Below are 16,828 nucleotides of genomic sequence, written 5' to 3'. Positions count from 1 at the left end.
AATGCTACACGTATCATATATTTTTATCATCTCTCTCTAATAGAAGCAGGGCCCACCAACACATTTAGGTTCGATCTCTATTAGAGAGATGATACAAATGATGGTAAGAGTAGCATTTTTGTTGTTTAGTACAAAAGATAGATGAAATTCGAGAGAGTTGAACGCATGTGTCAAAACTTGTCGCATAACATGAATCTCACATAATTAATTAGGAAAAATTGTAGGCTATGTTCACAAACATAGAAGTTTATGGTGATATTATGCAATTTTCAGTACTAATTAGTGTTTTTCCTACTAATTAGCATGTTAAAGTTTTTCCCCTATCTTTCTCTCTCTCTTTTTTTTTTTTTTTTTTTTCCTCCTTGAAAAATAACTAGAGTTTACAAAGAGAACCTTTAGGACATTCACATTCCTGATTCAATTGATCGAAGTGCAGAGCTGAATAAGCAGCATAGGAGAGGGTATATAAATCCACACGTGCAGAGCTGAATAAGCAGCAAATTGAAGGAGTACAACTATAATCTCAAAAAAAATAAAAATTTCCACTTTCTTAATTCGAATAATAAACTTTAGATTATAGTTGTTCTCCAATATTGGACGATGCACATCATTCATTTGACTTGTATCGAGCCAAATTTGGCCAACATAAAGTATCACTCGAGGTAGGTGGTGATAGTATTCCTCTCTTGTTGGCCCAGGTAAGAATTCATAAAGGTCCAGCAATGTTGAATGATCCTCAAGGTCATTTTCGCATCATTTTTGGGCCAGGATTATCGGCAGTTCATCATCAAGACCTCACATAATGTTGTAGGCTTTGAAGCCAACACTCGTATGCTGGCCAATGTTTATTTATAATTTTTTTTCTTTCAAAGAAAATAAATATTATGGACTATAGAGGATAAATTAAAACTCTAAAATCTTTTTACAGTTAGAACTTTGGTGTGTATAAATGTTGGCAAGATTTTTCAGTTTTTAAAAACCAGATTTCTCAATTATTTTCAGAAAAATTATAAAAGAATACTTAAATTTCTACAAATTTAGAATTTTAGGCATGCCTCAATGTTGGATGTCATACGTCGCTAGTGATTGACGACAGCGTGTCTTCTTCAATGCTTCATTAAACGTTGGATTTTAGTCTTTGATCTTAGAATTTGTGGATTTCTAGTTTTATACAGAGCGGCTAGTCTGATGTGTGGATATGTGAGTGTAGAGGAAAACTTACATACTTTTAAGGGTGGATGACATTTGGTATCATAAAGTGTAATATTGAAAAGTATTGGATAAACTTATACTATAAGCTTTTAAAAAGTAATTGAGTTATGATACTAAATTTGGCGAACTTAATTAAAAGTTAAGCATTAGTTATATTATTACATTTCTAATCTCAAGTTGGACATGAAATTCATACGACTATATAATTTGGCATTGGACTATTATTAGGTAATATATATATATATATATATATATATATATATATATATTAACAATGGCGTATATAAAAATATTGTTTCTTCCAAGAATACAACTCTAGCATGTATTGGAGCTCAAATAAATTATATATTGACAAACCTATCGTGCGCCTATCTCTTTCCCAAACCTATCGTGCAAACAACAATATTACGCCTTTTTTTTCTTTACATTATCTCCTTCTCAATCTCCCTTCAAATATTTCTAGATTCTAACTTAGTTTTAGGGCTAGTTTGGTTATGCTTTTGAAAGAGCCAAAAACGCTTCTTAATGAGTAAAAAACACTTTAGTTTTAAAAAAATGGTCGTTTGGCAAATATTTTAAAAGTGCTTTTAGTTAGAAGTAGAAGCACTAACAAACATTTTCTAAGAAACACCTCCAAGCCGATTCCTCCTAAAAGTGTTGTACAGGGAAAACAAGGAAAGCACTTTGCTCATTTAATGATTTTTTTTTCAATTCCAAAATTATCCCTATTTTTTAATTTGCAAAGTCTAAAATGCCATTACACATTAAAAAAATCATCAAAATTGCCATCACTAAATTTTCCCAGTGCTTCTATACAATATAAAAGCAGTTAGTTGGTTGCGTGCCAAACAACAAATTGCTTTCTCATAAAAACGCTACTGAAAAATGCTACAAACAAAAGACGCTAATTAGTAAAAACACTTTATTAAGTATCACATCAAAACGAGCCATTCTTTCGTGATATAAAAAACTAAAAAAGAAGCAATACGATTGAAGTTGTTGAGTCAACTATGACACATGGACACATGGACACATGAAAGGATAAATGAACTGGCAATCTTGTACTTTGATAAGGATATATTGTAAGGGCTTGATTTTGAAAATGTGTGCATGATGATTTTGACTCTAAAAATGCTAGAATAATAAATTTTCAATGAATGTATTCTTATATATTTATTTTAGTCAAACTATTATGTTTTAAGCCCAAAAAATGAATATAAAGAAAAAATTTGAACATTTTATTATCCTTGTGAAATAATGTGTCGGAAGGGGCCCTATTTTAGTTTCTCGCTCTAGACCACCAAAAATTTAGTAAAGGTTATGTTTATAGTGGGCAGATACCAAAATGTTGATAATATCGTATTGAAGATCGTTATTATTGTTTACTTTAGGTGTGCATATTTAAGTCCAACACTAAACGAAGTTTTTACTGTAATTTTTTCAATTTTATTGTCCTTGTTCGCCATAGAAAGAATGTAAGAAAATCAAGCGTGGGAGGCAGAGTTCGAACCTCTTGCCTTCTTTTCATGTTAAGCGACTCTTCTTCTTCTTTCATAACCCAGTTAATCGGTGAAGCAGATTCCACGCATGCAACCTTGGATGAGGATCATGGGGGTCACTCAAGCAAGCTGACCCATATTATACCTACCTACACCAAAAGTTGCAAACACAAATTCATATGGCTAACATACATGTTAATAATTGTTTGTAATCCAATATTCTAGTGGATTGGTTGTTGAGTTTCTACTATATGTCCCGGGTTCGAAACTTCCTCATCCCTTGAATTATTGTAACAGTTTCAAACTCTCCCCTCTGCTTTTCTCCTAATAATAGTATAAAAAATAAAAAAAAAATTTACATGCAATACTACTTTTTAACTCAAAGTCATATATACTCTGCATATAACTTTAAAATCATATGATCTTAAATTTTTTTCGTGCATTAGAGAAGATTGAGTCAAATATAAAGTTCAATATAACTTTAATTTATTAAATTTCCTACTCACTAGAGATAGAGTAATTCTGTTGGTCAGCATGCATTATATTCACTTTAAATAATCAAACCCGCTTTGCAATCAAGTCCTTCAAATTTCTTTGATCAAAATAATAGATAATTACCTAAATACACATATTCTAAAGTTTGATTACATATTTCATTTATTTCTTACAATGCCCTTCATTTTTATTAAACTTTCACCGATATTGATAATTTTTCGATGTATTTGTTGAAAATTCTGTGTTTGAATTACTAAAATTTTCGGCACAACTAATATTTAAGATTTCAGTTGTGAGTGATTTGACTTGTTGTAAAAGTATATTCGTAAATAGAGTTTAAAAAAAAAATTTCGTACAAATTTTAAACAAGTATTTTGGGCTTGTTTGATTTTCTGAACTAATAGCGTATTTAAGTGCCCGTAATCAGAATCAAAATAAGGAGTTAAATTCCGATTATGGAGTATTGAACCGTTTACTAATTTTGAAAGAGGGAATCCAACTCCCCAAATTGGAGGAATTGAAATCCCTATAGGTATTTGAGTTCTCGGAGACTGAGGTAATGGGAATGCATTTTTCCTGCCTATTATGCCCTCTGATTATTTTTATAATTTCAAGTCTACCACTCAACTCACCGCTCCCCACCGCTCCCTGCGCACTCTGCTTCATGCGGCACACCTCACCTTCCAGTTCCACCCCCTGGTGCGACCTTCACTACCGAACCCACCAACTCACCCCCGTGCAACCTTCACTACCCAACTCACTAGCTCAAGAACCCCATCCACGTATCCCAAAATCGGATTCAAAAATCAATCACCCAAATCCTGAAAATAAACAATTCAAACCAAACTGAAACCCACAGATGCGGGGGAAGATGGAGGTGAGGACACGGATAAAAGATATGAAAAATTGCAAGGGGAGAGGAGTATTCTATTCAATTGGGTTTGAATAAGGGCATTATTGATACCATGGGTCTCCTCGAGGAAGAAAAGAGAATTATGGCTCTGGTGAAGAGCACTGGTACTTCCAAGGGAAGCACCGAAGGAGGGAAGGATGAGATTTGCAGAGATTTTCTAATAAATTTGTATACAAATTAATTTTTTTTTTAAGATGGGCATTATAATAATCACACTGATTTTCAATCTGATTGAGGTGAATTAATAAATAACTTATATGAATTCATTGTTATTTTTATTCCGATTTCAAAATATTTAAGTAAACAATTTTAACATGAATTTAATTTTGATTCGTTCTTATTTTAATTTCTCCATAATTCAATTCCTCTTGTTTTGATTCCGATTACGTAAACGGCGCATAAGAGATGTGGGTGTGTACTATCGTGTCCTAGAGAAGAAATTAGGTATTAGGTGGACCACATCTAATTGTATTACGTGCATGCCATTCCTTTTTAAAAAAAAGGCTTTGTGGGTTTGGGCTCCGGGTGGGGCTTTTTTTTTTTTTTGGTTGGTTGGAATGGGGTTTGGGGGGACGGGAATGGGGTTTGGGCACACAATCACCCACAGAGAGCAGGGGTCACCTGCAGATTAGAGATGGGGAGGGCTGACAGAATGGAGAAAGAGGGAGGGCCGCGAATTTTGACTTGGGGAGAGATGGCTATGCTTCGGGTGGTTGGGGGAGGATAGAGGGACTGACAGATTGGAGAGAGATGGGAGCTAGGGTTTTCGACTCAGTGAGAGAGAGATTTAGCTAGGTCCTCTGCCAGGATCTATGGGGTTTCCTTAGGGGTGGAAAAAATTCCCGAAAATTCCGAACCGAACCGAAAAAATCCCGATCTCAAACCAAAAATTTCCCAAACCGAAATTCCCGAAATTTTTGGAATGCTATCCCGAACCAATCCCAAAATTTCGGTATGGGATTCGGGATTGGCTTCTCGATATTTTGGGAATCCCATACCAAACCGAAAATATATAATATTAATTATTATATATATTTATACATATATATATTATTCTTTTATAATTGATGCTAGTAGTTTCTAATTCATGCTCAGCAACCTAGAATGCCCTACACCTTGCATATTTTTCATGTTTTGTTTGATATTCATGTGGATTTTATTATTGCTGCTGCCATGGCTGATGATTTCAGAAGGCTTGATTCTTTTGTCTCTCAACAGATTGCAAAAAGAGTTTAATTAATTTGAATTTTGACTATGATAAAAAGAGTCAAGCATGCCAGTGTTCAATTAAATAGTAGTGTGAATGAAATGAAATTCCTAGTTCATAAATGTATTCTTGAATTATATATTTGAAGAACAATTCATAATTTCATATTTCAATTTGGGATTCCCGATTTGTCCCAAAATCCCGAAAATATTTCGGGATTCTCGAAATTTGGGATTCCCGAAAATTTGGTTTGGGATTGGTCTTCAAATTACCGTCCCGAAAAATTTCGGTTTGGGATTCGGGATACTAGTTTCGGTATGGTATCCCATACCGAACCACCCCTAGGTTTCCTCTGATGTGAGAGAGAGAGAGAGGGACTGGCTTCTTTGCCCTCCTTGTGCCCGTACATTCTCATCCTCTCTTATTTGTACTGTCATAATTAAGCTCTGTCAATATTTATATCACTATTTTTTTTGTCTTATTATTTTTATAAAAAAAAATATATATATAAAATGTTAACGTATCTAACCGTGACTGGACAAAATAGAAGAGGATGAAAGTGTATAGGGAACTGGAGGGCAGAGGAGCCGGGTCCCTATTGTTTGCCTGGTAGAAAGGTCCAGTCTTGCTGTATCCTCCGACTCACTCCACTCTGTCTTTGTCTTTGTGATTTTGGGTTCTGTTCTGCCATTTTTGCTTCTCAAAGAAACCTAATTGCAGGTTCCTTTTCCATTTCCAAGCTTTTGTTATGCTTTGTGTTGCTGTATTTTCTGTTTTTAATGAGGCTCGATTGAAATATGCATCAGTTTGATTGAAATATGCATCAACTTGATTGATTATGCTGCTGTAATGATTTAGTTTAATTAATCAGTTAATAATGCTGCTGCTAATGATTTAGTTTTAGTATGACGATGCTGTTAATGATTTGGTTTTCAGTTTAAACCTGATTAGCGAAAATCGGATGGTTTAAGGTTATGCACTTGCTTTGGATGTGACTGCCAGAGAAATTCAAGCTTCTGCGAAGGTAATTATCGATAATTGGATTTTTTAATGTGATTAAACACGGTAGTGAAATGTTCAATTTTATGGCTACAATTTTCTAATTAGAATGCTAATGCTGCAATTCATCATGATCAATATGTTCTGACTTAAACAGTTACTGCAAATGTATTGTTGCTTTGCGATTTTGTAGTTTTTATATGTTTCCAGATTAAAAGTTAGGATCTGCAGAGAGTAGAAAGTGAAAAAGGGCAAAGGAAAGCGATGCTGACTCTGGAAAGATGGTTCAAGTGTCTGTTGGAGGTACATCGGATTTATGTTTCTGATGTGTTACGTACATTGTTAGGACTATGGATTTGGATTGAACTCAATGTTGTCTGTGTATATAAAATATAAATATATGTGTGTGTGTGTAGATGTGTATGAATATATGTGTGTGTATATAGATCAATGTTTTAAAGAACTCGCCTCGGGGCGCGCCTAGGGCGCCCTTGAGGCTGGGCGGAGAGGCAAATGCCTCAGTTTTCCTGGAGTAGGCGAAATGCTTCGCCGGAGACGCTGAGGCGGCGGAGGCGCGCCTCAAGGCGTCTGGACGTTTTTTTTTTTTTTTTTTTTTTTTTAACTATCCAAACCCAAAGACGTCGTTTGGGTAAGGATTTTCAGTCTTCACCCACCATACCTTCAAATTCGACCCATTTTTCTGCCTCTGCCTTTTGCCTTCTGCGGCTCTGCCTTGCTTCTTCTACTCCTGCGCGCCAGAAGCCCAGAGGCTCAGAACATCGGTGTCGCCACGCCGCCACGCCGCCACGCCGCCATCACCCCGCTGCCGTCACCTCAGCGCCATCAGCCCAGCCCCAGCGCCGTCAGCAAGATCCCAAAGGTTAGGGTTTCTGAAATTAGGGATTTATTTTCTGGGGAAGGGGTTAATAGTTTTCTGGGGTTAATGGGGATTTAGTTTTCTGGTTTTGCATTTTCTGGGGAAGGCCGAAGGTGCTCTGCGAGAGAGAGACAGAGAGAGACAGAGAGAGGAAGAAGCAGAATAGAAAACAGGGGACAGAGAGAGAGAGGAAGAAGCAGAATAGAAAACAGGGGACAGAGCCCACTGTTTTATGTCTGTGTGGCTGCCAAACTGTTTTGCACTTATAGTCTTATACCATAAACTTAATGCTTCTGCCGGCTGCCATAAATTGTTGCCATAAATTGTGTCCATGTGCACTGCCATAAATTGGCACTTAGATAAATTGTTAGAAATTGTTAGAAATTGGCACTAAAGGGTTAATTGTTAATAAATTAATTAAAGGATTAATTTATAAATTAATTAATAAATTGTTAGAAATTTATTTAGATGAAGAGGATTTATTTAGATGAAGAGGATTTAGATGAATGATTTATATCTTTGTTTGTATTTTGATTTATATGAAGATGATTTGGATGAATGATTGTTTTCTTTGTTTGTATTACCTTTTGAATGATGAATTTGGGTGATATTACCTTTGAATGATGAATTTAAATGATATTATCTTTTGAATGACTATGGATTTGAATGAAAAATTGAGAATGGATGTTTATTTTACATAGTATTATTTTTTATACAATTATATGTATAATATATAAAACATATATATAAAAAAAAATTAAATCCTGTAAGGCTTCGCCTCACGCCTCACGCCTAGGCTAGGCTTCGCCTCGGACGCCTCGCCCACGCCTCACGCTTTTAATACATTGATATAGATTTATACATAAAGGGAAGATGGATGGATAGGTGTATACTTAGTCTGTGAGAGAAGAAAAGAAAAGAAATGAAAACCACACCAAACAACTCGCATTTAAAGCTCTTTTTCTTTTTCTCTTTTGACGTAAATCTCTCTTTGCTAGATTGCTAGGGGGCTGCTGTGTGAGGGCCATGTATGTTTTATTACAATAGTATCTATAGTTTTGGGAACTGGAGAAAAGAAGTGGAACAAATCATTTGCATGGCAGAGGCTGACTTGATTCTTTCTCGAATTTGTAGTGCACAAAAATGGTTTAGAATATATGTTAAGGGGATGAAATAATGCAGATATGTAAATGCTGTATCAGAGATTATTCCTTTAGAGTTCGGTGCTTACATTTGTAGTTTTAAGATCGGTGTGCATGTTTCATAACATTGAAGGATCCCAAAACTATAGATGCTGTATCCAAGAATTGTTATTGCATTCAATTTTGTGATTCGAATAGTGAAATATATCTATGAACTGTTTTTTTTCTTTTATATTGTATTAATGAATTATTTCGAGCATATATCTGAATGCGGCTGGTGAACTTGGACTGAGTTTGATATGTTGATTGCTTGAAGTGAATCGCTTCGTAGCTTTGATTTGATTTTCAAGATATTAAATCACTGTCTTAGGCATCCTAATTCCTGAGAAACCTATTGAGCTAAGTTGTTAATTAGTAGGAAATTATGGTTGCTGGTGTTAGCGATGGATTGAGTCTTTCTATTTGTTATGATTATATCTCTACACAAGTATGACTTTAAATTAGGTGCAAATGACAAATTTGTTCACAAAAGAAAATTGTTAAGTGTATGGTTATTAATCTTTGCTTTTCGTCCACTATGTTATTTGATCTTTTGGTTGTCACTGTTGTGAAATCAAATTCATTGGATGCAGTATGCTACCAGCAAAAGCGTGACGTTCATGAACTATTTTCTTTCAATTGCTCCTTAAACATAAGAGGGCATACTAGCATAAACACTTTGGCACAAGATAGAATAAAAGTTATGTAATCGACTCAATTTTCATGTTATGCCATGTTGGTTTGGTGAAGTTTATTTGGACTGTTATGAACCTATAATTCTGTTATTTGAACTGCAACATATAAACTTGGTTATTTGTTTCTCACGCCATTGAGTCACAAATGTTGTTCCTGCATTAAGTAATTTTCTTTATATTGAAATTGAATAAATTTAATTTTCCTTTATATCCAAATGTATTATAGTAATTTTGAGTTGTATCACATGACTGTTCAATTATGGCCTTGGCCGAGGCCCCTTGCAGTTTACTGATCATTTTACCTAGGCCTTAAGCTTTCATAGTATCCGTTAGACCAGATTAATTGTGTTGGATTCAAAATATTTCTAAAATCTCATTTTTATTTTTTATTTTTTTTGGGTGTGGCTTTGGTCATTTAACTAAAATTTCATTAGATTTGGTCCTCGAATTTGAAAGTCTCTGAGTTGCTAATGGATTTACTTTGGAAATTTCAGAAATTTGGATCGTTGGAGGAAGAAGTTGGTTCCTTACCATTTTGAGGTATATAATTATACACCCTCATTTTTATTCAAAGCCTAATTAGTTATTTACATTTTTTAATTCATCTCTGTAAAGCTTTCATGCTTGGATTTAAATATATAATTCAATTTTTTTCATTTGAACTTAGAACCTAAACCCTAAACCCTAATGGATTTACTTTGGAAATTTCAAAAATTTGGATAGTTGGAGGAAGAAGTTGGTTCCTTACCATTTTGAGGTATATAATTATACACCCTCATTTTTATTCAAAGCCTAATTAGTTATTTACATTTTTTAATTCACCTTTGTAAAGCTTTCATGCTTGGATTTTAAATATATAATTCAATTTTTTTTCATTTGAACTTTTGGATCGTTGGAGGAAGAAGTTGGTTCCTTACCATTTTGAGGTATATAATTATAAACCCTCATTTTTATTCAAAGTCTAATTAGTTATTTGCATTTTTTTAATTTATCTCCGTAAAGCTTTCATGCTTGGATTTTAAATATATAATTCAATTTTGTTCGTTTGAACTAGAACTGGAACTGAACTTCTTTCTATTTTATGTGTGTGCCTGTATCTGTCCATTTATGTAAAGCTTGAGATAACTAAGCATGTATGTGTGTAATTGCTAGCTCTTAAGTTGGTGTGATGTTAATGGTTTGCAGATGCTTAGGAGACATACACAACCACAGTCAGATTGCTATTTCTTAAATTTTATATATTGAGTTGCATAAAGTCCACTGACATACGCAATCACGGTCAGATTGCTACCCTTAGTTGGTGGCATTATCTTTATAATGGATTTAAATTGGGGATTCAGAAAATTTAATAATAAAACTGAATTATTTGTTCCATGCTTTTCGTTTTCTTTATAGTGTGTATGTTATTTGTGTCTGATTGGTGTTTTCCCGCATATTTCCCTATGTTTTCTATCTCTTTATATGTGCACTAATTAATATGATCAGTGTGTATATTTTTTACATCAAATTCACTTGTCTTTTCTTAGTTCGTTCTTTATATTTTTGAACTATTTACTTTGTTTTTGTGTTGTGTAAGATTTGTCAAGCAAAGAAAAGAAAAATAGCACAAGTAGGATTTTAAGTAACAAATTCGTCAAAACTGCCTGTGCTGATCAGCTGACTTTGGAAGCAAGTTGCGAACAGCTCAGAATGCGTGAGAGAATGAGCCTTGTATTCTTGGAAAGCTACGATGTCTATTTTCTGGAGCATTTTGCGGATTGTTAATATCATTTGTCTAGAAGAAGTTATGGTCATTTTAACACTGAAAGGTTCTCAAGAGGCTGAGCAGTTTGTAACTGCAATGAAAACAATAAACCCAATAAATCTAGCAGCCAAAACTGAATCAGCCATGAACAAGCCAGCTGACCTTTCAAGCTTTCTAAGGACATCTCATTCATTTACCTCTAAGGACTTTTGGTCTACTAAACGTTATGGTCAAATCTGCCTACTCCATTTGGCTAATAAAATAAGAAAGTAAAGGAACTTGTTTTGTGCTTTGCTTTGTCATCAACACTCCGCGGGAAATGGGGTTTTGATTGCACTCATTTGCCTTTGGAGAAAGTGGAAAGCAGCAGGGAATGGCAGAGAGCACGGGTGCCCACTGTGAAGTGAAATTTTTCCTTTAGAAAATGCCAACAGCAATCATGAACTCAGATGGGTGGAGAATATGGAATTAGCTGGTCTTCCACTAGGGGTCTCGGTGGCTTTGGAAAGAAGCTGCCTCTTGTTTAAGGCGATAGAGGGAGCAGAGAGCAGAATAAAAGGCAGAAGGGAGAGAGGACAGAAAAAACATACGGCAGAGAGCAACGGGGAGGGGGGAGCATCCCAGGAACCCCGTCCCATCCGAATCCCATTTCCATGAATTCTTTGTTTTAAGTTTCAATGTTTATTTTAGATTATTTTTCAGTTATGATGTGTAACTAAGTTTTTAAGTAGTTAGGGGCTGTTTTGAAGCCCCGAATATGGTTGCAAGTTTGTTATGACTTTTCGTTGAATTGCTTTTATGAATGGATGAAAATTAGTTTACTACTTATGTCAGTGATGAATTCTTTATGTGTCTTCTACGGATGCATACTTAGTAAGCATATCTAGGATTCTAATACTATGAATATGTGTGTGCTTGTCCTTGTCGAATGAGGACCTACATATGTTCTAGAGTTGTACTTGTTAATTGCGATTAACATGTGAACGAATTTCTAGGATAAGTAAGACAATGCCAGTACTTACAATGTCTTGTGATGAATCAAAACTCTTTTCATTCTTAATGATTTCTACTTGTTAAATCTATGAACACACCATTCTAGATTGCATGTTAGGGACTAAGTTAAATTGAAAATGCTATTCTCTTAACATACTACATAAGAAAGAGTAATAGGTTGAATTCTAACATTGAGCCAACTTGAGCATCTTCATCCAGAAATAAAATGAATTTGAATGAAACATAACATGTTTGCATGATTATGTGGTGGTGGATAGCAATCTCCCTAACTTGTTTTTATTAATTTGTGAATTACTTAAAATCTGTTTCTGTCCTATTTTTGTTCGATTTAATTTAAATAGCAAATCAACTATGAAAATCCTAAAAATTTGGTGCAAGTGTACCTCTGTGTGTCTAGTGTCTGCATATAAAATTTCGTAGACCTTAGATAAGTGTAAGTAGGTCTAATAATTATATTTCGGTGGCTAGTCACTAGGGACAACAACCTAGTTTTTGTGATATTTTAAGTAGTCAGTTAAAACAATCTTCAGCAGGAAAGACCCTTATTTTCATATGTTACAATTGACAAATCTTAATGTTAATAAGGAAAATCAATAGGACATTTGTGTGCTACTTTGTGGTGTGCTTTTAATCCTACCAAATTTTTGGCGCTGTTGCCGGGGATTGTTATTTCTAATTACTTATTTTTCTCTTGTTTTCTTTTCTTGTTTAATTGGTGTTTTTGATTTTATTTCAGGTACTCTTCGTAATATTTGCATACTCAAAGGTCCAAGAGCATTGATCGTACTGTCTGTCTGTGGACGTAAAAGTAAGCGCTTATTGAGAGCTAACCCAATATTTTTGTTCATTGTCTTTTTCAATTTTCCATTTGTTTTTTTTTTCTTTTGAATTTTCTTGCGTGCTAAACTGAATTATTTCTTTTCTTTGTAGGAACATTTGGTTATGTCCATCCTTGGAGTTGATTACAGAATTGAAGTTTGTGGGTCATCATTTGATTTTACTACAAATTAGGAAAGTTTTCAGTCCGAATGATTTATTTTGCTTCTTCTTATTATTATTTTTTTATGCATTATAGTGTTTTCTGACATTGGGGAGTTTAAGTTTGGGGGTAAGAATTAAAAAATGACCAAATTGAAAATTTTCGAACCTTCGACTAAAAACTGGTTTGATTTGTTTCCGTGTTGTTTCTTTTTGTTTTCTTAATTAGTTTTGTTTACTTTTTCTTTTTTTTCAATTTCAGAAAATGTAAAAATTCAAAAAAATAGTCTTGTTTTCTTTATTGTTTTGAAGTAGATTTTGTTAGTTTCCCGACCCAACAATATAATTGGATCGAATTTGAACCACAGTGATCAAGACCTTAGTAAGCATGTGTTGTGTGAAATTCCTTCTTCTCTTGTTAGCTTTGTACAAGTTTAATCATCTTTGAAATACCAAATTCACATAGCCTTGTTGATGTGAAACTAAAGCATGACTTAAAGCTTCGTATGTGAACTTAGTGACCATATACAACATATGTGAGTTTTTGAGCTTATTGGAAGCATGTGCATTTTTCATACACTCATATTCTGTCATGTGTGATGAACTTAGGTGACTTACATCTCTAGAACTTGCGTAACGATCTTTCAAAATGTTTGTCATTTGATTGCATGAACTTGAAAAGTATAGAGTCATTAGGTTTATCACCATGACCCAAATAACCATGTTTCCTAAGGAAAAATGATATCATTAGATTGCCAATTTGAGCCGTATATGTTGAGCCTTTTATTTCTTATCACCAGATATGTCTACGCTTATACCTTAAACATTTTTCCTTACCCTTTCCAAGCTAGCTAGTAAGCAATGTGAGATTGTCTTATGAGAAATGTTTGTAAAGTACTTTGAAGGTGTTTGGCAAAAGAATAAGTGTTGGGGTATTTCGTGTTTGTATTTAGTTATGTGCAAAATGGTTCACTAAAAAAAAATGGTCAAAATAGAAAAGAATAAAAAATAAAAAAAAAGAAAATTGTATACAAAGCAAATAAAATGTTTTCAAAGTTTCAGTTTAGGGGTGTGATTGAAGGTATTAGTAGAGTGGTTGGAAGGCTAGGGTTCTTATAAATCTCAACAAGAGAATTTCTTGCCAAGTAGCTTGGAATTTGTGTTTACCTATCCTTTCATTTCAATAGCCCTCTGCCTAAGCCTCATTACATCCAATAAAAGTCCACTTGATTTGAGTTTTGCAATTATGATTGTGGAGATGTGATCTTTATACAAGCTTATGGTAGATCTTTCACATTTGATTCTTTGAGCGAAACACATTAAACTAAACATATGTGTGATTGAGTGTATGTCCTGTAAGAAGGTCAATAGTTTGCATGTGGTGTTTAAAATAAATAAATAAATAAAAACCTTAAAATTGCATTAGCATGGCTATTACACACACTACACTTCAAGGATGATTAAAAGGTTGCTGCTAACATTTGAATAAGGAAGATGAGCTTGGATTAGCTTGTTTGGTGCTTGCTAAGGTTCTTGATTTGTTTTCTTGAATGAGATTCTATGAGGGTCACATAGGGGGAAGCTAATGTTTTTCGTGTTGCTACTTTTTCATGTTTTCTTTGTTTTGCTCGAGGACTAGCAAAAACTATGTGTTTGGGGGGGGGGGGGGGGTATTTCATAAACTCATATTTATATACATTTTACATCAAATTCACTTGTCTTTTTTTAGTTAGTTCCTTATATTTTTGAGCTATTTACTTTGCTTTTGTGTTTTGTAAGATTTGTCAAGCAAAGAAAAGAAAAATAGCACAAGTGGGTTCCGGACCACTCAACGGAACCAAACCAAATACGATCGCCTAAAAATGTACCATGTACAACCAATCATCATCACCTCTAGCATTGCAGACATACAAAGCAAGACCATCCATGTACCACAACTACATGGTGCAATCTCATCATCACACATTAAACATAATTATATGCATACCTGCTATTGATTCCACATATCAACTAGCATCCAACTATATGGAACACAACACAAGGAATTCCCTTAATTACTAATTCTACTAAAAATCTAATAAAGTACCCAACTCATCTCCTGACTTCCATCTTCATCTCATGCTAGGTAGTAATAGGGCTGGGCACGGGCCAGGCCGGGCCCAATTTTGAAGGGACCGGACCGGACCTAGGTTCAAAGGGAACGGGGCGGGTCGGGCCGGGGATTACATTTTTTAATATAAGAACCGGACATTACCCGGCCCGGTTGAAACGGGCCGGTTCGAGCCGGGTCCACGGGTCCTTTTTTTTTTTTTTTTTGGTTGTTTGAAAGAAAAAAAAAATTGTACAGAATACAGATTGCAAACTGCACAGATTGCAATCTGTACAAAAAAACTGCACAGATTGCAATCTGCACAAAACTGCACAGATTGCAATCTGCACAAAACTGCACAGATTGTAATCTGCACAAAACTGCACAGATTGCAATCTGCACAGATTTGCACAGATTGCAATTGCAGAAAGTCACATACTGCATTTATGCAGATTTTGTACAAATTCACCATTATTCACAATTTCACATCCAATCTAAATACAAAGTCCAACATCCAAGTTCATAGATTAACAATACATCCAAAATAATAATATTACATCTTCCAACATCTAAAAATCAAATCAACATACAAAATATCCGAAAATAATCTACAGTCTACGCTCTCAACAAGAGTCTGTTTCTATAACCATCTCAATTGAGAAAAAAAGTCAAAAAAACCAATACTATTTTCTCATTATATGAATTGAATCATGAAAGAGTAGGACAGTTGTGATTAATTAGGGTTTAGAATATCTGCTCCCTGGTCGAAAGCATAGTCAAAGGAGACCTGCCCCTATTGCCGCACAAGCCTACAAACTTACAAGTTTATATTGTGAAGTTTTAAGATATGAAAGATTTATACATCTGTCCAACTGTATTACATTAGCATAACACGCAAGTTACAGCAGCATTAGTCCTAAACAGTAATTAGAAAATCAGTCAACAATACAGGCCCTTGAAATGGTGAGTGGGGTGGTCACCTTCCATCAAATTGGCATTTGAAATTGAAAGATGAAGCGTCAGGCTTCAGTTTTTCAGCTGGTCAAAAGAACCTTGAAAATAAATTTGAGTTTGAGTTTCTTTTTTGACTACTACTGCTACCACCACCCTAAAATCTAAGGAATATAATTATAATGAAGAAAAGGCCTACAAATTAAAGGCAGGAAGCTTTAAAGCATTTTTAAAGTGTTTAAGCTTGGAAATATCTCAATAATTCATTGTCGACTATTTCATGTTGCATTCATGTACCCATAAAAGTTTCTGCCAAATAAGTCTCCAACTTTTGAAAAGCAAGAGTAAATAAATAATTGAGAAGATGCATGCGTTAAACAAACATAAAACAAATAAAAAGTTTAGGATTTTAAGAAGGGTTTTAAAATTTATGAGGAGCAAAAACCTCGCAACAGAATGTTGATGATTCTGCTAGTTAACAAAATCTAGGGACAAAAGTTGAACTTGAAACTTACCACCCTATATATATTATTCATGGAAGTAATTATTCTCACTGCTACTGAGCTATGGGGAATTTGATTGGCAGGGACAGAAAAATGGAAAAAGAGCCAGAAAGAGAAGAGCCTGAGAACTATGGAGTATGGATATCAAATACTAAGGATATCAAATAAACTGTGGATATCAAATACTCGAAACCAATAAACTATGGATATCAAATACTCTTAAATTTCTGCAAATTTAAATACCAAACAACTTAAAATCTACAATCTATAAGCAGATCCATAAAATTCAAAACCAATAAACAAGTTTCTGCAAGTAATCAAATCGCAGCAGTCCATATAATCAATCAAAAAGCTTATGCAATCATAGCCCCAAAAACCCTAAATTCCCAAATCAAAAACCCACGGAATTCCTAAATCAATTGAAATTTTGAAAAGCTTATGCAAAAATCCTAAATTCCTAAATCAGAAACC

The 16,828-nt window shown here is 34.4% G+C and overlaps 1 long non-coding RNA gene across 4 annotated transcripts; it reads left to right on the top strand.

Moving 5' to 3' along the window:
• The first annotated feature begins 5,874 nt into the window (after positions 1-5,874).
• On the top strand, positions 5,875-10,004 carry LOC103930169. 4 transcript variants are annotated; one of them, XR_007251976.1, is made up of 6 exons: positions 5,875-6,046; positions 6,263-6,350; positions 6,536-6,628; positions 9,573-9,618; positions 9,746-9,835; positions 9,981-10,004. It is a non-coding gene; the product is annotated as an uncharacterized LOC103930169 (long non-coding RNA). The 4 variants fall into 4 exon arrangements; XR_007251975.1 differs by having other exon boundaries at positions 9,977-10,004; XR_007251974.1 differs by having other exon boundaries at positions 5,876-6,046; positions 9,746-9,998.
• The last annotated feature ends 6,824 nt before the right edge of the window (positions 10,005-16,828 follow it).

This window comes from the organism of the source record quoted next, unplaced genomic scaffold (genome assembly GCF_019419815.1).
Source record: "Pyrus x bretschneideri cultivar Hongxiangsu unplaced genomic scaffold, Pyrus_bretschneideri_v1 Contig45, whole genome shotgun sequence".
NCBI lineage: Eukaryota > Viridiplantae > Streptophyta > Magnoliopsida > Rosales > Rosaceae > Pyrus > Pyrus x bretschneideri.
This window is presented reverse-complemented; position numbering and strand designations above follow the sequence as displayed.